The 26,622-nt window shown below is 37.0% G+C and overlaps 1 protein-coding gene across 3 annotated transcripts in view; it reads left to right on the plus strand.

The window, feature by feature from the left end:
• Window positions 1–4,568: 4,568 nt before the first annotated feature.
• LOC111416510 (carboxyl-terminal PDZ ligand of neuronal nitric oxide synthase protein) overlaps window positions 4,569–26,622 on the plus strand; it is a 114,900-nt gene continuing 92,846 nt past the window's right edge. The window contains exon 1 of one of the 3 annotated variants that reach the window (XM_071201522.1): window positions 4,569–4,937. The gene's annotated coding sequence lies outside the window, so the exon portion shown is untranslated. Of the gene's footprint in view, window positions 4,938–16,917; window positions 17,182–26,622 lie in introns of those variants that run through there. The other 2 variants (XM_071201524.1, XM_071201527.1) reach the window with 2 other exon arrangements.

Below are 26,622 nucleotides of genomic sequence, written 5' to 3' on the forward strand. Positions count from 1 at the left end.
GTTGTTGTGTGATACGTTTGCGTGACAAAACATTTTTTCCCAATTATAAAGATGCTATACTAAGAAATCTTAGGTTTTAACTTGATTATTCTCTTTGTAATTAAGATAATAATCATTTCTCGAATTATTATTATAATTTACGAGAGATATAAAACATAAAGATATCCATTTATTTCCCGATTTTTTATGAAATTCCAATTAGCCGTCCTTAATTTTCATTGAATCTCGTTAAAGCGTTCATTAAAAAATGCCGTTTCAAAACGTCACGCGTATTTTCTCAGACTGGTATTTTTTTTAACAAATAAGGCCAAGAGCCTTTTGGGGCCAAGGTGTTACAAACCTGAATATACTTTATCTCGGATTAAAAAAAGTTAAAACGCCTATGTTTAATCTATATTTTTCCCCTTTTTATTGTTATATTATTTGTTTTGTTTAAATGTATTCAAACTATTTACGAACAAAATCCTTTTTAATGAAAAACACAAATATTGCTTGTCATTTTGTTACGGATAAGTTTCATGAATCATTTGTGGAAAAATTTTTGAGTGTTAGTGTCAATAACATTTTTTACATTAAATGTGGTAAATAATAAACGTTCGTCTTTGTTTAATTTAAAATTAACTTTGAGTATTTTTCTCATTTCAACACAGGTCTGGGTTCATATTTAATGCACATATTTAGCAAAGGTGGACACAAACATTAAGTTTTAATGAATATGCTCTTCCTGTATAAGATAACAAGTTCGCATTAATTTCTTGTATTAAAAATGTCCGTTCAAAACAACATTAAAACGGTATAAAAACGCGGTAACGTCATAAAATCTTACGACGATATAAAAGGATTTGCATTTTTCTTTGTGCACTATACCAACAAGTTAATGCCATTTATTGCATTGTTTACCCTTTCTGTTAAGTGTGACACATCAACAGAAATCCTACCTCAAAACCAGAAAACTTTTAAGCATTTAATTAATCCAATTGCAAACAACTTGCGCTGGCATTTATTTCGGATCGTCATTTCATATTAATAGCGATACTTAAGCTCACTTGAAAACTATTTACGGCATAAATAGACGATAATCGTCCTTATTGCATTGCGAATCTGATGCCGTAATTACTCCACGGACCTATAAATAACAAACGTATGGTTTAATGGTATTTCAAACCGTATACCATAAAGATTTTCTTTGGTACGTAAACCACAAGGTTGTTAAGTTCCGTTTATTACTTGATACAAGAAATATGGATAACATAAAAATTTCATGAAGATAAAAACAAAGTAAATTGAAATTAGATATTTATAAAAAATAAGATATGTAACAGTTTCAATACCGGCGAGACGATAGCAACAAACCGCCCAGCAACAAACTTTTTCCTTTATATTTCCACCTACTAGGGCCCATATCTTCGTTATCTAGAAAGATAGCGAAAAACTAAGCACACGGTTGGAAAGCTTGGTCTTTTCTCTATCTTAAACCGAGTTTTCGTCCGCCGATATGTTGATAATAAGAGCAAGAAAAAATAAGAAACGTCGCGCTGCATTCAATTTACCTCAAAATTACCAAATTTCACGGCCTTGTGCAGCCGTTACTAGACGGAAATTCAATAAATGGTTTACATATTCGGAAAGAGCTGACCTTGGACTATCTTATTCCGAGTTTTCGTCCGTCAATATCTGTCGGCGTCTGTCAAAAAAACGCTCCTGAAAAGGAGCCTATAGTTGGCAACAAACTTTACTTTTGTATTTCCATCTCTGTAATTTTCGGACGGATATCTTTGTTATTTATAACGCTAGCGAAAAACTAAGCACACGGTTGGAAAGCTTGGTCGTTTTTCTATCTTAAACCGAGTTTTCGTCCGCCGATATGTTGATAATGAGAGCAAGAAAAAATACGAAACGTCGCGCTGCATTCAATTTACCTCAAAATTACCAAATTTCACGGCCTTGTGCAGCCGTTACTAGAAGGAAATTCAATAAATGGTTTACATATTCGGAAAGAGCTGACCTTGGACTATCTTATTCCAAGTTTTCGTCCGTCAATATCTGTCGGCGTCTGTCAAAAAAACGCTCCTGAAAAGGAGCCTATAGTTGGCAACAAACTTTACTTTTGTATTTCCATCTATGTACTTTTCGGACGGATATCTTTGTTATTTATAACGCTAGCGTAAAACTAAGCACACGGTTGGAAAGCTTGGTCGTTTTTCTATCTTAAACCGAGTTTTCGTCCGCCGATATGTTGATAATGAGAGCAAGAAAAAATAAGAAACGTCGTGCTGCAACGATTTTTGCCGCGGCTAAACCACACTTGGGTAATAACTCTCTTATATGACGGGGAGAAAACTCCAGAACTATGTTCATTTTATGGGAAATTTTCTGCTCTTTTCATCGGTATATAACACATCTCAATCACACGTTTGCACAATCGTTTATCAGCCCAGCAACAAACTTTTCCCTTGTATTTCCGTCTACTTTTCGGGCCAATATTTTGGTTATCTAGAAAGATAGCAAAAACTAAGAACACGTTTGAAAAGCTTGGTCTTTTCTCTATCTTAAACCAAGTTTTCGTCGGCCGATATGTTGATGATAAGAGCAAGAAAAAATAAGAAACGTCGCGCTGTATTCAATTTACCTCAAAATTACCAAACTTCACGGCCTTGTGCAGCCGTTGCCAGATGGAAATTCAATAAATGGTTTATATATTCTGAAAGAGCTGACCTTGGACTATCTTATTCCGAGTTTTCGTCTGCCAATTTCTATCAGCGTCTGTAAGAAAAACGCACCACAAAAAGGCCCCTACCGATGAAAACACGCATGTATTTCTTGCACTAATAACTTTCCTATTTGACGGGGGAAAACTCTACAACTATATTCAGCTTATGGGAAATTTCCTGGTCTTTCCAACGATGTGTGACACGCCGTGATCACACGTTTGCACAATCCTTTTTTCTAACTAAGAACTACCTAAACAACGAATTTTTGCCGCGACTAAACCACGCTTAGGTCAATAACTCTCTTGTATGACGAGGAGAAAATTGAATGAGAATTGAACTGATTGTGAGTTAAAAACCATCAAAACACAATTCAACAATTCGAATCTAAAATTGCTCAAATTGTTCCAGATTCTGATAAAATAGGTGTAACATGAAATAATCTTTCCGTTTTGAACAGTTTAACATGTTTCTAAACGTAAAACTAAAACTAGAACTAACACTAGCACTATCAGTAGAACTAACACTAGACCTAGAACTAGAAACTTTCGGGTTCCAACTAGTTTTCTGAAGAAGGTTGCGACATGGCACCCGAAACGTCAAACATTTGTTCAAAAAACGCACGGCTCAACCCGAAAGTTTCTAGTTCTAGGTCTAGTGTTAGTTGTAGTGATAGTGCTAGTGTTAGTTTTATTAACACCGGCCGTGAAAGCCTTCGTACTTATATGTTTTTAAACGGTTTTAAATAAATTAAGACTGAACGAAAAATTATTTGTTAACATGAAATGAAGTTAGGATTCTCTCTCGGGTAAAATTTTGTTCCAAGTTTTCCTTCATCAAATAAGAAAAATCTTACCCTAAGAAGTGATTGCGTTCTACTACCTGTAGGTTGTCTTTCAGGTGCGTTTCTTTTACAGACGCCGGCAGATATTGACGGCGTCTGTATATGAAAACTCGAAATAAGACTAAGAAATAAGAATTTGTTGAATTTCCTTCTGATAACGGCTGCACAAGGCCTTAAAGTGGGGCAATTTTGAGGTGATTTAAATGAAAAGACCAAGCTTTCCAACCGTGTGCTTAGTTTTTCGCTATCTATCTAGATAACGAAGATATGGGCCCTAGAAGTAGGTGGAAATATAAAGGAAAAAGTTTGTTGCTGGGCGGTTTGTTGCTATCGTCTCGCCGGTAGTTTCAATAACTCTTTTTGTCAATATCAATGTAAATCATTCTTAGTATAATATATTACTATTTATAATAAATATATTAAATCACAAAAAAAAATTGGAATGAGTTTCAACAAATTAAGGGGGAAATACATTTGGAACTTTTAGAAAACTCAAAAAGGCATTTTCTCATATTTCGGGATAAACAATTATTTTTAATGATTCTCAAAAATCGTAACAATTCGGGATTACAACGAATCATTATCAAACTATCGACACTTCATATACAAATTGTAAGCTCTCCAATAAAAGAAAGGAATTTCTAAAATATCTTTTAGTTTTTGCGATATTAATTTTTAAACATTTTCAAGAAATCATAACAAATCGGTATCATAATAAATCATTATGAAAGTATTAGTACTTGCTATACAAATGATAAGCTTTCTACTGACACAAACATATTTTCAAATTGATATATTAATTTTTAATAACTCATTGTTTTTATTTTCTTCTTTGTCAATGAAATTCTGTTAAGTGTTTCAATCTCTAAATGACAATCGAAATTAATACCATACCACAACAGATTTCTTCCTTCCTTAAAAGGTAAATTTAAATACAATGAATTTGAAGTTTGGTCATTGATTAAAAGATGTCGTTGTAACTAATAAGTGTAGCGGGAAAAACGGTCGTCTCGTTTGAAACAGCAGGATTTCAAGCAGCAGTTGCAACGGCAGGTTGCTTGGGGGACAACACAAGGAAGAGGTTTCCGCGCGTCCAGTGGCGTACGAGTCGGAAGACTCGTAACGGGCGAACAAATAAAAATCGCCCAGAACCCGCCTCGGGGTCCTCTCCACCTCGTATTTTTAGAACCGGCACCGTGCACCGACGCTATTATGATTATTATTACCGCGCCTATTTAAGTGAGGCAAATAAACAACCGCGGAGTGTGTACATGAGTGTGTTTGTTGAATTTCGGCGCTTTTCGGAAAAGAATCCTTCGGCGACGACACGAAGAATAAGAAGAACAAGTTTGAGGAAGGGTGCGAAGAGCGGCTGATGTACACAGGTAAATCATTTGTTGGATTTCTTGGCTGCGAGTTATGTATAAATACGAGGTTGACGAATTGGTAGCCGTGAGTTATTGTTATTTTCGAAGTGCGCCGAGCAACGGTCGTCGCCGGTTTTTGCTAAAATTCTTGCGTGCCGCAGTATTTTTGGCAGCCGGTGTGCTCCCTAACGACGCTATTATAAAACCCAGGACAATGCTTTCTTGTATCCTGCTAATAATGCGCAACGAAGTATGCAGGACAAATTCCTTCCCTCATACATATTTATGCAATCTTCACCAAGCCACTAAAATACTTATAATTGTATATTACCAATATTGATTTTTGTCACAAATTCTCATGCTAATTTTGCAATCTTCACCTAAAATATTTATAATAGAAAATAGTTTTAACTAGAAGCAGTATCATTATAACTGTATACAAAATGGTATTTGAGTATCATAAAAAACATCAGAGAGGTAGTAAACATACTTAAGGAGTGGTTTGAAAACATACAAGAAACTGCCATAAAGATTAAATACTATAGGAATCATCAAAATAAATAATAGATTATTATCCTGCTTCCTATGATAAAATATTTTTTTACATCTAAAACTAATACGATACATTAGGTTAGAAAAAGGAAATTAATTGAAGTTTTTATCTGTAGTATTAAATTTTCGTCTTGGTTTAATTCTAAGTATAAATGTGTATCTAATGTAAGTACACGCTTCTGGAGTATTGCAAAATCTACTGATTCAATTAAGGTGTGGTTACAAATCTGTTTTATACATCAATCATAGATTTGTACCATAACAAAGTCATATGAGTTCACTAAATTCGTGTGAAGAAAAGTTATTTGTCATTTCCTATTTTTTTTTTTTGTAAATTCGGTTATGCTCAATCGATTTAAGCAGTATATGAATGCAGTAATCATAGTTACGAAACTACTATACACTTGCACTGTCCCACATAAAATGCAACATAGCCTAATAGTACAGACATTGAGTGGTTTTGCAAAGGAAAAGTTTTGCTTGGAAAAAGGTGACGTCCTTATAAAACCCTGAGTTTTGGACCGTCTTAAGACACGCACGGCTAAAGCCAAATGTTTCTGGTTCTAGGTTTAGTGTTAGTTCTACTTTTCATTCAATAGCAATCGACAACGTGTATGTGTTGAAGCATTTGGCAGATAGAGAGCTGAATAAGAAGGGAGGGAAATTGTATGCTCTGTTTATAGATTTGAAGGCGGCTTTTGATAAGGTGGATAGGGGGAAGTTGTGGGAGGAGATGGGGAGGAGGGGGATAACGGAACACCTAATTGCGAGAGTGAAGGAAATATACATGGAGACGATGGCTAGGATAAAAGTGGGAGATAAGCTGAGCGACGTGTTCTGGACGACGAAGGGACTGAGGCAGGGATGTCCGCTGAGCCCAAGTCTGTTTGCACTGTATACGGCGGACCTGGAGGAAAGATTGGGGAAAGGGCAGATGGGAGGATTGGTGGTGGAAGGTAGAAAGGTGCATATGTTAGCATACGCGGATGACATCGTGGTCATGGCGAGAGAAGCGGTGGAGATGAAGGAGATGATAAAGACATTGGAAAGATATTTTAGGGGGAAGGGGCTGGAAGTAAATGTGCGGAAGACAAGGATGATGAAGTTTTGTAAGGGTGGGAGAAAAAGAACAGAAAACTGGAGATGGGAGGGAAAGGAGATCGAGGAGGTTAGGGAGTATACTTACTTGGGGTATGTGTTTAGGGAGGATAACAGGGAGGGGTCGCATGTCATAGCTATGGCAAAAAAGGCGAATAAAGTGATGGGACAAGTATGGGGTTGGGGGAAGAGAGTCTTTGGAAGGAATGTGGCAGCGAGGAAGATTATGTTTGAAGGTCTGGTTAGCAGTGTGATGATGTATGGGGCAGAGGTATGGGGATGGAGGGAGCAGGGACCGCTGGAGGACGTGCAGGCTAGATATTGGAGATGGGTGCTTGGGGTGGCGAGAAAAACACCGGGGTATATAGTGAGGGAAGAGGTAAAGGTGGATAAGGTCAGGGTGGAGGCGGGCAAGAGGGCAGTGAAATATGAAGAAAGAATAGAAGGGAGGCCAAGCTGCGGGATCCTGGGGGAGTGTTGGAGGGAAATTAGAGAGGGAAAGGTCAGATATGGGAAAGGACACAGAGACAACTATTATAGACGAGCGGGCTACTCGGTAACGGAGATAAATAGTAGACGAAGGGTGGGTAGGGAGATGTGGAGGGAGTTGAGAGACAGGGACCGAGATGTGCAGAGACAGGAAAGAAGGACACAAATAAAAGAGGGAAGGTATAACGAAAGATACAGGGACATAATTACGGAGGGGCTACCTAGATACTTGTTATTGGAAGGAGATGAGGAAGGGAAGAAGTTGGTGGCTAGGTTCCATTGTGGAAACGAGGAGAGAGCTAACAGATACTGGATGCCCGATGAGGAGAGGTGGTGTAGGCTATGCAGGGAGGAATGGGAAACGTTGGAATACATGCTGAATGGGTGCAGTGAGTTGAGGGAGGAGGAGATGGACCGCGGGCAGATCTTAGGAGAGGGGGGAGAGGGGAAACGATGGATGAGAATGGTGATGGGGGTGAGGAGACAAAGGGATGGGTGAGGGGATGATTGGGCCGAGGAGCCGAGGGCGTGGAAATGGAGGAAGAGGGTAGAGAGTGAAAGTAATATTTGAATAATGTAAAGAATTGTAAACTATTACTGTATACAATAAACTCTTAATGTTACTTTTCATTCAATAAAAATATACAACAATCAAACGCTAAATAACCATTAAAACTACAACTAACACTAGACTTAGAACTAGAAACATTCGGGCACGTCTTTCAAGACGGCTAAACCCGATACTTTCTAGGTCTAGTGTTAGTTCTAGTTCCAGTTCAATAAAAATATGCAACATAGTGATATCATATATTAACTAGCGCTACCTACCACTGTCACTAGAACTAACATTAGACCTAGAACTACAAACATTCAGACATGTTGCATATTATGTAGGACAAAGTAAGTACCTACTTACTTTGCCCTTGTTTCTATTTAAATATATTTTTGTATATTGCATTTTAAGTGAAATTCACTGTATAGAATGTGTACAAAATTCCTCATGTGTCAAAACATTTGATGTACATAATTGTAGGGGAATGTGGGCATGTAGCAGTGGGGGGAATGGCTACCAATAGAACATGAACTTATTTGGAAAACACCTTTGGATACAATAACTGTTGTCGTCGGACAGACAAGCGAAGATGATGATTTTCTTTGAGACGAGTCAATAAAGTTAGTGACGGTGGTGCAACAAAGATATTTCAATTGAAAGCAACAAGATTCGACAAAAAGTTTATATCTATCTCCACGTCTTTTACAGCCTTTTCTTGGACCTGTAACGGCCTTTATGACATCTCTGTCTGTTCCGCCCACAATGTCCAAATAATTTGCGTATACTAGGACTTAATACTCCTGCTAAAAATTGTGCCAGACGTTTTTATTCCAGAGCTTCGTATAACCTTCTCAAGTGCCAGGATGAAAAGTACACAAGTCAGTGCGTCCCAAATGTCTTATGCCCTGATGTATGTCAAATGCTCTAAAAATGTGTTGACCAATTTTCTCTCTGCATGTTACTCTAGTCATTATGAGGTTAACAAAATCTACGAGGTGTCATGATATTTCAAATTCTAATAGGTGATTTGTGGTTCGCTAGTTGTTTCATTGCTTCTTCCATTCATCGATGGTTGGTAGTTCTTAGGTTATTGTCACTTCGGAGGGGTAGCCGCAATCTCGAATGGCTTCAGTGCACTATTCCGTTTCATAAACGTTAACGTTTTTGAAATTTAATTCTTCGTTTTGAAATTTTGAAAACATTAAAATTATGATTATGTAATACTAATAATATATTTAGCAAATATTTCGTTTAAATTTTAAAGATTATCTACTAAGAGCAAGTTCATATTCATATGACTCATACGATGATAATGCAACAAAAAAAAATTGAGAAATAATCAAAATTATAAATAAGAGCGCATAAAAATTGTATGTTGATCGAAATTGGAAAACTTAAAATAGATAATAGGAAACACGTAAAGGCGTAATGTTTACTGGTCCAAATAAACAAAGAATCCTCATAAAGCTAAATGTTTGTGCCAGGTTCTGTCTCATTGTCTAGACGTTGGCTTTTATTTTATGTTTTATATTTATGCTTTCCTCAGTTCATAGCAAATTTTCTTCGATTCGAGAAAATATTCATTTTACAATTTTATATCCGCGTATATTTTTGGGAGATTCGTAAATATTTGTATCTTGCTACAAATTTAATGTATTTTTTTACTATTTTACAAATTGATGTTGTTAATAACATCAATTTCCAACGGGATAAAATGTATCTATCTATTAAATCTTCTTAGTTTGATAAATCTTGTTGAACCAACAAATTTTTACAACCGATAACCTTTACCTTTCAAATAAGTCTTGATAGGTACGTAATTCTCACATGATTACACCGATCATAATCAGTTATGGTTGTCCTTTTTGCGCCAACAGGCTTTAGAATAAGAAAGATACTGAGACGGTTTCAGCCGCGGGACGAAAACCTTGCACACCGTGTAATTATTAAAACCTCAATCAGGTGGGTCGATTGCGTCTTGCGCAAAACTTCTTTTCCAGCTACAGCGGCAACCGAGCTCAAATGAAAGTGCAATGGCACAATGTAAAGGCAGCTGTTGCTTCGAACCAGCTTCTGCGGAGGTATAATTGCCGTTTCCATCGCAAAGAGGCGCGCCTCGTCATCCCAAGTAAACTGGGACGACTCGCCAAGTCTTGGACGAAGTCTTAGTCATGCGGTTTTAATTATCAATGGGTTCTGTTATTTTTGGGTGCAGAATTATTCTTGTCCGTTACTATTTTCAAACGGGCGAGTGTTTCGGATGTTCGGATTTGTGCAAAAATTTGGGTCGAACACGTGGACGGTATTTTTTGTTCCAATGAAATTTTGATTATAACAAAACCTCTCAACCGATTTTAATGAACAATAATGAAAGCTTAATCTTCCATCTGAGTGCAAAAGTGTTAAGAATAAGATTTGCTACAACTTTTATATTAAAAGTTCGTATAGATGGTAAATAATTCGAAGGTCGATCATTGACATTTTAAAAGTTTTATTTTATAATTCGTAATGGGTGCTCATTCAAATATTGCCTCGTGCGTGGTTCAAGGCACATACTGTTCTTTACTTCCTGTAGGAGTAGCTCGTAACGCCATTCATTTCCTGTTAACAAGAACGTGCTCGGTGTCCGAGTACACGCGTTAACTGAGTTCAATATCTTCTTGTAATACATGAGCGGCTTCTTATTATGTATAAGGCTATTGTAATGCATATCTAAAGTTGGTTTCTCACATGACTACCACTTCGATTTATGATCGAAACCGAAAAAATGTTATTACTTCGCAACCTCCTTTCGTTTACAATTATATCGATTCGATGGGAAAGCTTATTTTTTCTTATTTCTTAAGTTATTGAGTATCTTTTATAGAGTTTAATTTAGCTTTAATGTACATTTAAAGTGTTAATTTAAAATTAAAAAAAAAGAAACTTCATCAAAATAGGAAGCCACAATCGTAAGAACGAGTTGCTTTTATCGATTTCTTTCGTCATTAAAATGAAGTGTTGTCTTGGTGAAGTGTTTGAAGCCGTTATTTAAAAAAAGTCTACAGAAAACTAACAGTCAGCAGTAATTAGATCTATTTCTTGTTCGCGCATTGTAACGTAGAATAATTGAGACTAACAGGACCGTCTCTCGTCCATCAGATTAAACTTTTTCGAATAAAAGTGTAAGTACACGTTGTAGAGGAGACGTAATCGAGGACGAGATGATTGTTTCTTCTCGCTTCGTAGTGAAGAAGGAGCTTCTTCCATCATCTTGGAACGTTCTTTGTTCGGGAAGAGCAAGTGTGTTGCCGCACGAAACCCAGGCCGGTTTCCTTTGTGCCGCAACCAGTTTGTATTTTTTCTTTAACCGAGCACTAAGAACCTTACCGAGCCCCTGTTTTCCTCATGCTTTTACTTCGAACTGTTCGAATTTAACTTGGACTCTATAGAAAGTGGATACCAAATGTGGAACAGAAAATTGCGTCGAATAGAAACAACAAAATTGCACGTGTGCGGCTTATCATTTCAAAGTATCGTTGTAAACCGTAAACTTTGTATTGTTATTAACTCAATTTAATCTTACTAATATTATATTTCTTTATAGCAAAATGATTGTTTTTAACCTTTATATAATCATCACAAGTTAAATTTCTCTTCGAGGTCTTCAACCCACTGGCTTAGCTCAAGGTTACCCATTCAAGTTCACGCAGAAGAACCACCAGCTGCACTTGGCGCGTTCGATGGCCTCCTGAGCCCGTCGAAGAGTTCAAAGCAACGACGAAAAAATATTCTTCGACCATCATGCACCACTTATTTTCCCTAACAGCATGTACAGCGAGCGTAAAATTACTTCTCTTTAAGATGCCTGTAATTGAAAAACTTTATACATTACTTGAATAATAAAAATCTATAATCTATTACTTTTCTAGTCAAGATACAAGATTAAAGTAGGTTAGACATTAATTTCAAACCATAAATTTATTTCTCACACCATTACAAGCACGATTTCCATTATTAACACAATGTAAAGGGTCAAGGTTTATGGGAAGGTAAACTGATAGATACAAACCACAAACTAAAACGTTAACAGAAACCGCAATGATTTATCCAAATACGTCCAAAAGGAAGGTTCCCTTGAAGTTAATGGGTTAATGACCTAGCCGGGAGAGCGAAGTTCGATGCAGCAATAATGTTGAAAGTTTTAAATCTCCTCGCGCCTAGTCTATACGTCGCTTGGCGCATGCATAAGTTATCCCATTGTTGGTTTCTTTAGGGCCCGCAGACCGTTTTCTCGTTTATTATGCATTGTCGGAGTAAAAGGCAGCACAAGCTCGAATTGCTATACGCTATTGAAATGCGTGTAAGCCGTGGGTTGTTAGTTGAGATAGCTCACGACGCCGCGAGAGATAAAATCCCTGGACGACGGAATACAAAGAATGTTGCCGGATGAACATTTTACAGCTTTTAACCGTTTTTAAATGAGAATAGTAATAAAAAGTATAAAAAAGAGAAAGCACTCCGCGCTGTGTATACAATTTTGGATGAACGGAAACTGTAGAACCTCTCTAGAGTAATTTTACGCCCGATGTACTAACTGCAAAAGCTCATTAAGGTGGGCGTATTGAAAAGTTTATTACGTTACTAACTTTTTAAATGGCATGGAACAATTTTATAGAACAAAAGAGGTGTGACTACGTTATTTTAAGTCCGTGAGTTGAAACAACTTATATATAGCTGTATATGCGTCCAAATCAAATGACGTTATTTATAAAGTCTGAAACTTGGATTTTTTTAATAAAAATTCGATAAAAAAACAAGAAGAATTATATAACTTATACTTCATATACTATTTATGTGCGTTTGCTGATATAAGATTTTGTTTGAGTACCTATCTGGTAATTGAGACATAGTCCTGAAAGTTTTAATTAAGTTTTAATTCAACACTTTTCAAAATTGATTGCTAATGTTTCCCTGGGTTCGCATAGGTTCACAAAGTGTCTATAAAAGATACTGTTGAAAATCTACAGCGATATCTCATACTCAAAAGAAAAATTACCTCCGTTCAAATGATCACAAGTAGAAAATACCAAGCAAAAGTCTACGACTACGAGAGGATGAAGAGAGAGGCTGAACTCGATGAAACCGTCGTAAAAATTAACGAATTAATTACTGAATATAGTAATTACTGAATAATTAATTACTAGAGCATACATCGCATCGTGGTATCTGGTCCACTGAGTCGCCACCAGTATGTTTATCAAGCGGGAAAATCAGCAGAATTGGCTCTACACAACTTAGTTGGTAGAGTATCCAGGACGCTGCAGGATAAAGAAATCTTGGTTTGTGCGTTTCTGGATATAGAGGGAGCGTTCAACAACGCAATACCACAATCTCTTGAAAGAGCTGCTCTTGACAGGGGAGTGGAAGCAACTATAGCGGGTTGGATCCGCAATATGCTAGATAGTAGAATAGTTTCTACTTCACTCCACGGTGATAAGATACGCTTCAGGCTGGGAGGTGGCTGCCCACAGGGAGGGGTGTTATCTCTCCTGCTTTGGTCCCTCCTAGTTGACGATCTGATTGCGATAGTCGAAGCCGTTGGTGTGGAAATACAAGCTTATGCTGATGACATTGTCGTTATGGTCAAAGGAACCTGTTTGCCGAGGATATCTAAAGTCCTCCAGGTGTCCCTAGATACCATTTGCGCTTGGTGTAAGGGAGAGAACCTCTCAATAAACCCGCAAAAGACAATTGTTGTGCCCTTCACCAGGAAGTGAAAGTTGGATGGACTAATCCGCCCAACTATCCAAGGTGAAGAAATTCCTTTCTCAAAGGAAGTCAAATATCTAGGAGTAATCCTAGACCAAACCCTGTCATGGAATGGACATTTGCAGGGAGTTTTGCACAAAGCTAGACTATCCTTGTGGACTTGTCGCAGTCTTTGTGGAAAAAATTGGGGTCTTACCCCTGAAAGACTGTACTGGCTCTATGTGACTGTGGTTAGACCTATGATCACATACGGAGCAGCAGCCTGGTATAGGAAAGTCCGACAGACTTCAGTTATCAGTAAACTTTCACGAATTCAACGTGTAGCTGGATTGGCAATCTCTGGTGCGATAGGCACAACGCCAACTCTAGCAATGGAGGTTCTGCTTGGCCTATCTCCTCTGCATTTGCATATAGAGAAAGTGGCTAGAACAACCATTTACAGATTTAAGCAATATGCTCAAAACTGTTCCGACATGTCCTACCAATGGGCTGCAGAAGACATTATAAGCACTGATACTGTGCTATCAATGCCGTCAGATTTGGCGGTATCACTATCAGTGATTAATGCTCGATACCAGATTGTACTGCCTGAGCGGCAGTCCTGGATCGAAAATGAAAATTCTCTGGTCCGGGCAGACATTTGCTTGTACACAGATGGATCAAAAACGCCTGAAGGGGTAGGAGCAGGAGTATACTGCCAGACACCTCGAATTAAGCAAGCCTACAGCCTGGGTACGTACTGTACTGTATTCCAGGCGGAAGTATTTGCTATTGACATGGGTGCTAAAATCCTTCTTGAAAGAGGGGTGAAGAACATGACAGTACGAATTTTCTCAGACAGTCAGCCGCTCTCCAAGCGCTGCAAGCCGTGAAAACGGTGTCGGCTCTGGTTAATGATTGTAAGAGAACATTAAACACACTGAGTTGTGATAACAGAGTCTCTCTGATCTGGGTCCCGGGCCACTCTGGGGTTGCTGGCAATGAAGCGGCAGATAAGCTAGCACGAGATGGCAGCGCTGAAGCGTTTGTGGGACCGGAACCAGCAGTTGGTGTATCATTTGCGATGGCCAAATATAGGATTGGACTGTGGGCTGAAGAGAGACTTCGCCTACTGTGGACCAGTTCTCCTGGAATGAGACATGCTAAGGTGTTTATTAACATCGCCACTGTCAAACCCGGGAATATTTTAGGACTTGCCTGTAGTAGTATAAAAGTTCTAATGGGTGTTTTTACTGGGCACTGTCGATTAAAAGCACTCCTCAACTTGTTGGGTTTAGCCGACGATGTTGAATGCCGACTATGTGCGGAGGAAGCAGAGACGGTTGAGCATGTTTTATGCCACTGCCCTGCCGTTAACCGTATCAGATTCTCGATTTTTGGGTCGCAGTTTATCTCCTCAAAAGATCTGAATGACCTTTCGCCGGGCAAGGTATTAATGTTCGTTAAGACCATTGGACTGCACGGTGAAATTTGATAACGATATCTATCGGGGTACAATAGATCCTTAGGGTCGCGGTGCAAGGTTGATTGGTCCGCCTACCCGATATGTATTCTATGTAATGTAATGTAATGTAATACATCGCATCGTCACTTTCAACTGATTTTGTCATTTTTTAATTTGAATCTGAACAAGGTTCCATCATGACACCTCGAGCGATAAAGAGTGTATTGCTAAAGTCGCAGCATAACCCGGAAGGTTCTAAATTTATATCTAATAACATATGCCGTGAATCCCCAAGAAGTGATAATTACATTTATTTCTCAAACACACAGTCTCACTCTAACAGTCTATCATTTGTCTCTTACATATTTGAGAATTTATTTCGTCAAATACTCAATTCATGAAAAATTCTAGAATTAGAAAAAATTGTTTAGCAACTCTGTTTACCATTTTGATGAATGCAAAACTATTTTTGATTGAACGATCCCAGTACTCACAATTCACGAATCGGTTGCATACAAACATACTCCAATCGCATTTAACATGTTCAGTATTCATGTCTCTTGCCAATCTTTAATCTAGGTCGCCAAGTTTCTCACACGTTTAAGCTGACTGACGCTTTTGTATCTACATCTGAGTTCGTCAACAAACATTTAAAGTATTGTTGTTTGCATTCATAAATATCATATAATATGAACACATAAAATATATATTAAGTCAGCTTAACATTAACATAATGAAGTTGATGAGTTCTTTGACTCGGATTATAATTATTGATAAATATGCATAAGACTTCTTTGGACTTAACACCATAATTTGCATTCTATTCACATCTGTTGCTCAACGAATAAAGGATAACCGCTTACGATTCTTGATAGGATATTCTTCTGGGAACTTGACGTCACGTTTTTCATCGTCCGGTGTCAAATGACCTTGACCTTGCCCAAAAATTTATTTTTAAACAATCTCGTCTGCAAAAAAACTTGTTGTCTGGACTCCACACAACATATTAGAATCGTGCAGAGTTTCAATAAAAAAACCGTTTCGCATTCATTTTTCGCAATGTTAAAGAAAACTTCTTATTGAGATGTGAACTTAATAGAAGATTACATCACAGTAACATTAAAAAAATAAAATAAAATGGATTTGGAAACCATTGCAACCTTTTGAAGTCCAAAATAGACCACCGACTGATGTGTGTTTTTACTAGCGTGTAATTCTGACCAAGAACAAGATGAAACGTCTAAAAATAATAATACCGGTCGAGGGAAACACAGAGAAAAGAAGATATTTTACGTCCGAAATTTATTTATATATTTAAGAGATTTATATTTTTTTAAGATAAACGTTAAAACTGTCATCCAAATGCTTTGAAATCAAACGAAAACACTCTCTCCTGATGAAGTCGTTCGACGACATCACGGGTGTTGAAACACGATCCTTCTCATAACCGAAAATAACCTATAAACCTTTCGGATAAGTCTTCATTGAAGCCGCGATTAGCAAAAATTCCTCTTAAGTACCATAATAAAAAAGTAATTGGTCATTAAATACAAAACGACCATCACAAATAAATTGAAGTAATGATATATTTTATTGGTACATTAAACGATCGAAAAAGGTTTAATTTTATGAGTGGCTCCTCAGTATTGATCTGCAATCACTAATATAGTTTATAAAATAAAAGCTTAGGAGAGGATATCAAAAAAGTTTTATTTGATCAACGATTTTGTAAACTTTCGATAATATTTTAAAACTTTTAAATTTTCAATAACAAGTTTATTGAACTGGGCCATAAAGTAATTCTAGGATCCATGAATTCTAACTCTAGCTTTAAATGAGGAATGTGATGTTATATGATTACGATCTGTTCGAAATTCTAAACATTTCTTACACATACATCAAAATAAAATTTCAACCCTAATTAATTTTATGACACCACTAAATAGAAAATCCATCTTTCTTTGTGGGTTTATCCTTACGAAGTAAAAAAAAAAATAATAGAGGTCTTGTCTGAAGGAACGTCCATCCTAAGAACCAATGGTTGTTACCTGGATTTCTGAACGGTGGGCGAGGAACGAGTAGTTTGAAAAAAGAAAAATGTGCGGCAGTTGGCCTTGTAACGTCGTTGGTGTCGGCGTTGCACCAGGAGAGGCGAAAGTCCGTTGCCCGGCCTAACTGTAAAGACATCGGATACTTGGTGCTTCGCGTCCCCGATACGCGTTCGTTGTTTACCGGCCGAAGAAGACCGGGTAAAAAGCGAGTGAATTTGCCACCGTTGTCGATGAAAGTGAGAGCGAAACGACGACGAAAGGAGTTTACGCGAAGAATTCTCTTCAGCGAGGAAGGAGGAGCCGAACTTCCGCTCTCGGTAAAACGTAAACGATTCTATTTTTGAATAACCCACCGAGAAACTAAATGTTTGATTCAGTTTGATTTATAGTAGTGTTGTTTCGTTCATGTCACTGATTGACAATCGATTTACAAGTAGTTTACAACTCGTCGAATTTTCTGAACTTTGTATGTTAAATGAAGGCTAGGATATATATAAATTTTATATAAACGAAATGAGACTGAATGAAATCTCTAAATAAAGACGAATATAAACTCAAATAAATTAATCAACGCGTTTTTAAGTACGTATTTTAATAAATAATTATTAAAATCAACTAATTAATGGGTTTATGTTACTAGCTATATGGTTTCAGCTCGTAGTATTCTTCTGGTTTAGCAATAACTTCCATTTCTTTAATAATCTTTTCTTCCCAACACCCGAAGTAGGACATTTGATGACATTTTTTCCACAGCAAACTATCGCAAAATAAGTTTGTGTATTATAAAAAGACAGATAACATTACGATGATTATGTTGGGTTGGGTTGGTTCTATGACAGAGATAAATTATATGATGATAACCACATGATGAAATATAATAAAACTGCTTTTAGGGATGTGGTAGCTCTATAATACATAGTGTTCTTCTTTGCGTGGCCCTTACATAGCTATTATTAAACAAATAAACTGTCTTTAAAGGAACACAAATAAGATGTGTTTATTTAACTTAAACATATTGTACTTCTCTAAACCCTACCGCGTGAAACATGTGTTTCATTTTGCGCTGAACAAAGTACTTTTCACCAGTTATGATCTAACTGAAAAAAAAGAACTGTGTTAACCTAAAATAAAAACCAAAAAAAACCTAATTTTTCTAACTCCATTTTGTAGAAAAACCGTAGCATTGCGGCTAAGAATTATTAGCGCCTTGTAAGAAATTAGATTAGACCAAGACTCCTGAGAATTCCCTAAAATTATGAGAATGAAATTGTTTATGCAATGCTTTACATCTCTCAATACTGACTTCCATCAATATCTTCCACATCATCTATCAACATCGTTCTTAATATTTTTCAACATAATCTTCGATATCTCGAAATCTCTTTTTTTGATATTTATCACTGTTTCTGAATTTCCTGTACAGTGTTTACATGTTTCTCTTTCAACATCTTCTCTATCCTTTATCGATATCATCTAAACATCGTCCTTGGTACATAACGTTTCACAATATTGTTTAGGCTTCCCTCAACATCTTCTCCACCATCTATCAATATTCTCCTTGACATCATTTCCGCCATCTCGCAAAACTACTCGTTATATTTTAAATGTCGCTGCTTGCTTTTTTCAACATCGTTCATAGGATCAATATAGTTTCTGACATATCTCAACGTAATCCCTAATAGGCTCCATACACCTACAAATAAATTGCACAACAATCGCTATTTTGCAAAAATTGTGTAGTGTATGGTGTTGGGGTTGATACGTTGCGCAACTGGTTGCAGAAATTCAAAATTGTTTGAAATTAGTGCGCAACGCCATTCGTTGCGCAACCAATGCATTGTGTATGGGGTTCGTTCAATATATACATTGTACAATAACGACAGTTCCTTTTCACGTGTGTTAGTAGAAGGAGGTGATATTGCTTCTCTCAATATTGTGTCTTGTTTTTGTACCGTGAATTTTATATAACTCGCATTATATCAAAACAGTAACCATAGTTATGAAACTATTTGTGCACTTGCACTGCCCACATAAAATGCAACATAGCTTAATAGCTATAGCTTAATACTACAGGCATTACTATTACTACATTAATTAGTAGTCGTTTTGCAAAGGAAAAATTTTGTGTATAGTGTATGGGTAACCTTGTTTGGACAATAACCTGTTGTGCAACCTTAGTTTGCGGAACTTGTTTGCAGGTGTATGCAGGTGGATGTTCAGACTTTCCTCAACATCTTCTACACCATTTATCAATATTGTTCGCTCACGCGCAATCGATCGCGCATTGATCGAGATTTTGTATGTCAATTTTTGGGATTTTTAATATTCCGCATGTTTTGCTTGCGCATGTAAGTGCTTAGGTTTGCTGTATTGCCGGCTTGCTCACTTTACGCATCTTTCGCACCGCTTTATATTGTATGTATATAAAGCTATTAACACGCAATATATGATTCATTTTTTATTAATATAATTTCTTTTATTTAAACCCCACTTTTTTTTCTACTTCGCATATTTTTTCTTGCTTACCAGCATCTATTTTTAGGTTCGACCCTTTTGGTACGAACAAATATCGTTCTTGATATTTCCAGCAACTCTTATAACATCGTCTATTATGTCTTCAAATGTCGACCGGCGAGACGATAGCAACAAACCACTCAGCAACAAACTTTTTCCTTTATATTTCCACCTACTTCTAGGGCCCATATCTTTGTTATCTAGAAAGATAGCGAAAAACTAAGTACACGGTTGGAAAGCTTGGTCTTTTCTCTATTATAAACCGAGTTTATAATACTCCGATTTATAATCGTCCGCCGATATGTTGATAATAAGAGCATGAAAAAATAAGAAACGGCGCGCTGCATTCAATTTACCTCAGAATTACCAAACTTCACGGCCTTGTGCAGCCGTTACCAGATGGAAATTCAATAAATGGTTTACATATTCGGAAAGAACTGACCTTTGACTATCTTATTCCGAGTTTTCGTCCGTTAATATCTGTAGGCGTCTGTAAAAAAAACGCTCCTGAAAAAGAGCCTACAGTTGGCAACAAACTTTACTTTTGTATTTCCATCTGTATACTTTTCGGACGGATATCTTTCTTATTTATAACGCTAGCGGAAAACTAAGCACACGGTTGGAAAGCTTGGTCGTTTCTCTATCTTAAACCGAGTTTTCGTCCGCCGATATGTTGATAATGAGAGCAAGAAAAAATAAGAAACGTCGCGCTGCCACGAATTTTTGCCGCGGCTAAACCACGCTTAGGTCAATAACTCTCTTATATGACGGGGAGAAAACTCTAGAACTATATTCATCTTATGGGAAATTTTCTGCTCTCTTCATCGGTATATAACACATCTAAATCACACGTTTGCACAATCGTTTTTCAGCCCAGCAACAAACTTTTCCCTTGTATTTCCGGCTACTTTTCGGGCCAACATTTTCGTTACCTAGAAAGATAGCGAAAAACTAAGCACACGGTTGGAAAGCTTGGTCTTTTCTATATCTTAAACCATGTTTTCGTCCGCCGATATATTAATAATAAGAGCAGAAAAAAATAAGAAACGACACACTGCATTTAAATCACCTCAAAATTGCTCCACTTAGGCTGTGTGCAGCCGTTATCAACCTACCGATAGCCTACAGACAACTTGCAGGTAGCAGAACGCAATCACTTCTTATCCTAACTTTCTTATTTGATGAAGGAAAAATTGGGACAAAGTTTTACCCGAGAGAGAATCCTAACTTCATTTCATGTTGACAGATAATTTTTCATTCACTCTTAATTTATTTAAAATCATTTAAAAACATATACATAAGTACGAAGGCTTTTACGGCCGGTGTTAATAAAATGTTTGACGTGTCGGATGTCATATTGCAACCTTCTTCAGAAAACAAGTTTGAAGCGAACCCGAAAGTTTCTAGTTCTAGGTCTAGTGTTAGTTCTAGTGATAGTGCTAGTGTTAGTTCTAGTTTTAGTTTTACGTTTAGAAACATGTTAAACTGTTCAAAACGGAAAGATTATTTCATATTACACCTTTATTATCAGAATCTGAAATTGTGTTTTGATGGTTTTGAATCTGGTAACGTTACCAACCTTTGCATTTTAAGTTATTTAGTTTATCAATTTAAAAAACGCGTATGCAAATGCGTAAGCGATGTGCGTCACACACCCTTGGAAAGAGCAGAAAATTTCCCATAAGATGAATATAGTTCTAGAGTTTTCTCCCCTTCATATAAGAGAGTTATTGACCCAAGCGTGGCTTACCCGCGGCAAAAATTCGAGGTTTAGGTAGTTCATAGTCAGAAAAAAGGATTGTGTAAACGTGTGATCACGGTGTTTCACACATCGTTGGAAAGAGCAGGAAATTTCCCATAAGCTGAATATAGTCGTAGAGTTTTCTCCCTGTCAAATAGGAAAATTATTAGTGCAAGAAATATTTGCGTGTTTTCATTGGTAGGGGCTTTTTCAGGTGCGTTTTTCTTACAGACGCTGATAGATATTGGCGGACGAAAACTCAGAATAAGATAGTCCAAAGTCAGCTCTTTCCGAATATGTAGGCCATTTATTGAATTTCCATCTGGTAACGGCTTCACAAGGACGTGAAGTTTGGTAATTTTGAGGTAAATTAAATGCAGCGCGACGTTTCTTATTTTTTCTTGCCCTTGTTATCAACATATCGGCAGACGAAAACTCGGTTTAAGATAGAGAAACGACAAAGCTTTCCAACCGTGTGCTTAATTTTTCGCTATCTTTCTAGATAACCAAAATGTTGGCCCGAAAAGTAGACGGAAATACTAGGGAAAAGTTTGTTGCTGGGCTGATAAATGATTGTGCAAACGTGTGATTGAGATGTGTTATATACCGATGAAAAGAACAGAAAATTTCCTATAAGATGAATATAGTTCTAGAGTTTTCTCCCCGTCATATAAGAGAGTTATTGACCCAAGCGTGGTTTAGCCGCAGCAAAAATTCGTGGCAGCGCGACGTTTCTTATTTTTTCTTGCTCTCATTATCAACATATCGGCGGACGAAAAGTCGGTTTATGATAGAGAAACGACCAAGCTTTCCAACCGTGTACTTAGTTTTTCGGTAGTGTTATAAATAACAAAGATATCCATCCGAAAAGTACATAGATGGAAATACAAAAGTAAAGTTTGTTGCCAACTGTAGGCTCCTTTTCAGGAGCGTTTTTTTTACAGACTCCGACAGATATTGACGGACGAAAACTCGGAATAAGATAGTCCAAGGTCAGCTCTTGCCGAATATGTAAACCATTTATTGAATTTCTATCTGATAACGGCTGCACAAGGCCGTGAAGTTTGGTAATTTTGAGGTAAATTGAATGCAGCGCGCCGTTTCTTATTTTTTCATGCTCTTATTATCAACATATCGGACGAAAACTCGGTTTATAATAGAGAAAAGACCAAGCTTTCCAACCGTGTACTTAGTTTTTCGCTATTTTTCTAGATAACAAAGATATGGGCCCTAGAAGTAGGTGGAAATATAAAGGAAAAAGTTTGTTGCTGAGCGGTTTGTTGCTATCGTCTCGCCGGTCAAATGTCGTCCCTTGACTTCTTCCACACTGTCCATAGCATCAAAATCGTCTCCAACATCTCCTAACATCATCGTGATATTATTGATTGTGGTCAACATCGTTCATGTCAAATCGTTGAACATCATTTTTGATATTTGTCACTTTCCATTCATTTTTTTCTTTTTTTTTTTGAGTGTTAAGAATATGCTATCTGATTATTTTTGTGTGTTAATGTGTTAAATTATAGGTACAAAATAATCCCGATTTCTTGTAAAAGACCTTAAGAAATAACCGATTACGGATATCATAACTTAATTCGTTTTAGAAATCACTTTCCCGACATGTCACTCGGTTCAATTGATTGGTTGTAATTAGAGCATTGCGGTCGTAATCGTTTAATTTCGGCAAAGTTGGGTAATCTTAAAAGAACATTTATTTTCTATTTATTAAGCAAAAACAAATAATTTCGATTCCGTTTTTAATTGATGAATAAAATGAGTAATATCTCCCAACTTCCTATCCGTTCTGTAGACAGTAAATTGTCTGCGTTACATTTGGCACCGATGCACAAACCGGACCGACAGTTCCCCAAAGAAAATGACCGAGTAATTCGAATAAACAACATGAGTCACAATTCAAATTTAGATCGTTAGATGCGGCGCCTACCGTTGGATGCACATATGCATACAACGTAAACGAGCTTTTTAGCTTTCATTATTCGGCAAATTTTCAATAAGAATGACTCGGCGAAGTCTACACAATTTATCTAATATAACACAAGCACAAAATAACTTAATTTAATGTTGTAATTCTCCAATTTTGTAAGATTGTTGAATTTGTAACTCTATTAATTCAGATTCACGTAAGTTTTCGTTGCGACGAGTTTGTTACAGTTATTGGTCTGCAATTTTCCTTTCAATTAAAATTGCGATATATCGGTTGTAGTTCCAGGTTGCAAGCCAACGATCTGAAGCAAAACTAAAACAATATTTAGACATAAATCAATATCAGCAACAAATTTTCTTCGAAATAAAATCGCTCAAGTATGAAATTGTTTGATGTGTGCAAGCGACATGAAAGTTAATAAAAATAAATAGGTTTGTAATAAGACGGCAAGAATAACGGAAAAATAATCATAAATAATTTAATAATTAAGTTGAAAGCTTCGAATTACCAATATCAATTACGTTCAAAATAAGCAATTAAATTTCGTCACATTTACTGTTTAACAATTGGATATTTAATAACATCAAAACTACCGCAAAGGCTTAATTTTCCGCATGAAAAGTTTACCTCATCTTATCTCATCCATTTAAAACCTACATAAACGTACGCGTTAACACTTATAGTAACAAGTTTACTTATACGGGGAAAGACCAAAGTCCAAACAGCAAAGATCACAAGTGTTTTGTGAGAAGAATGAACGGTATGACCACCGTGAGAATCGCAACTAAACCATTATCGCAAAACATTGTTTTACTGTAAAATCGCGCAGCCTCGTCATCGATTTAAAAGTTCGAGAAACGTGACAACTCCGAAATGGAAGTCTTCGCACGTAATCCAACGACACAGATCCATTATCGCCTTAACGAGGATGTGACCGCATTTAGGCGTTTTAATAAAGAAGGTCCAACAATTTACGCTGAATTTGAGCGTGGGTCGAGGACAATGGACCAGTGAGAACAATGAGAGAGGATCTCTGACGCGTTTTGATATTATCATATCTCGGCCACGTCTACGGTTAATAGGTGAATGAAATCGAAAGTTTTCAATTTAAAATTGAAAATTATTAATTTAATCGTTCTTTATAAATTATGAAAATTTTGATTTTGGAATAATGTTAACACGGTTGTTCGAAATTTCTGAGGGGAATATTTGAAATTTATAGATAAATATGCATCATATTTCCTAGCTTCATCACCGATTTAATTTGCATATTCATTTTGTGCGTGACAAAATTTAATTTTGTAGCTGGGTAACTATAAATTTTGCGGCTAAAATGGAACCAACCGAATACGTTATCAGTATAGTTTTGATAAATTAACTACATCGATAACTCAACAAGTCATTCTAAAATACGTCTAACCATTTCCCACAATAACCATATGTGGGTAGGAGTGTACAGTTGGTAACGGTGCAGGAGTATTGAAAATCAACTATATCGTGAGATTAAACGTTTGCTTAGATTGATTGTGTTTGTAATTGAGATATCCAATCCCCCACAAATTCAATTCCTGTCTCTAATTCCTCACAAATGTTTATTTTCTTAATGATAACATAATAAAATGCGAAACAAAAAGTTTACAAAAGCACAAAGCTTCATACTTTATCTATCTAAAACTAACTCTTCATAAACATTCAAAATCGAGATTTTTTATCGATTTCTATAAATCAAAGAGTAAAAGTACAATAAAGCTTTTTTTCTAGAGAATAAACAGTGATAAAACAAAGTCTGTTTTAAAAATTTTTTGTCAATATCTTCGTTATCTTTAGTGGTATTAAATACTGAATACCTCGCATCGTTAGAAAGCTTATTCACAGAATACAATTTTAATTTCTATAAGGATTTAATAGTAACATGCAATAGCTAATCTATATTTGAAACGTTTGACAATTGATTCACTGGTTTTTTTAGGGTTTTTATCTTTGCTGGTTGTCGCAGTTCAAAAAGTAGCAATAGCTGTTGTCAATTATGTCCGATCTGGCCTTATCCTTTCCAAACCTTAGCTTCCTCGTCTTACTTTTAATTGTGTATTAGTTCTTAAGATATTGTGTGTTGGTTTTATGCCCTGTTATATAATTTCAAGCCCCTAAAATCACCTGGAGGAGATGGAATTCTGCCTATCTTTCTCCAAAAAGGCTTAGAAGACCTTCTCCCAATAATAATATCCCTATATATAGCTAGCTACAGCTTTAGCTATATACCCACTCTATGGAGGAAAGTAAAGGTGGTCTTCACACCTAAAGGTGGTAGGCGTTCAAACGCGGACCCCAAGGCGTACAGACCAATTAGCCTAACTTCATTTCTCCTCAAAGGGATGGAAAAGGTAATCGATCAATACCTAAGGAATGGAGTGCTTGTCACAAATCCACTCCACCCTAGCCAACATGCTTACCAGAAAACAAAATCAACAATTACCGCTCTCCATGCTTTGACTAGCACCTTAGAGGAGGCAATTGCAACCAAAGAGATAGCCCTTTGTGCTTTCATAGATATAGAGGGTGCGTTTGATAACACCTCATATGAATCCATAGAGAAGGCTTTAAACGTAAAAGACATACATCCGTCGACAATCAAGTGGTGTATAGCCATGTTGAAAAGTCGGCAGATCACAGCCAATCTGGGAGGCGAGTCGCTGACTATAAAGGCGCTAAGAGGATGTCCCCAAGGGGGAGTGCTATCACCTCTATTATGGTGCCTGGTAGTTGATGACTTGATGAACACAATAACTAAAAACGGATTTAAGATACAAGGGTATGCTGATGACCTGGTAATCACAATCCGAGGTAAATATGATTCAATCATAACTCAGCTAATGGAGAAAGCCCTACTACTCACCAGTACTTGGTGCAGAAGCAATGGGCTCAGCATCAATCCCAATAAAATCGAAATAGTCCCTTTCACTCGGAGAAGGAAGCTACAAATAAAAGCACCCTCCATTGAAAGCAGAACTATTAAACTCAAAACAGAAACTAAATACCTAGGGGTAATACTTGACAGTAAACTAAACTGGAACTGATGCAGGGTAACCTCAGAGGACACCTCGAGATCCTCAAAGACCCATGTCTAAATCACCTGATTGAAATTAAAACGGACCTTATACCGACGGAATACAATTTCAACCAACCGTATAAGATCATATTTAGTAGCAGGGATGATTGGGCGAAAGGAGGGCCTCAACTAAAAAGAGGAGCCCTAGCCTGGTACACCGATGCTTCCAAGACAGTAAGATTTGGAGTAGGCATGGGCATCAGTGGACCAAATAGCCACATCAAATTGCCCCTCAGCTCGGACTTAACAATTTTCCAAGCAGAAGTTCTTGCTATAAACTTCTGCACCGCTTTGAACTTACAGAAGGGACAAAAAGGTGCATCCATAAACATTTTCACAGACAGTCGGGCCGCCTTAAAGGCAATTCAGGCCTACACGTGTGGCTCCGCACTGATTAGAGAGTGCACCAACAATCTGAGAGAACTCGCTAGGGGCAATGATGTTACCCTATGGTGGGTT

This window comes from Onthophagus taurus, chromosome 1 (assembly GCF_036711975.1).
Source record: "Onthophagus taurus isolate NC chromosome 1, IU_Otau_3.0, whole genome shotgun sequence".
In the NCBI taxonomy this organism is placed as follows: Eukaryota; Metazoa; Arthropoda; class Insecta; order Coleoptera; family Scarabaeidae; genus Onthophagus; species Onthophagus taurus.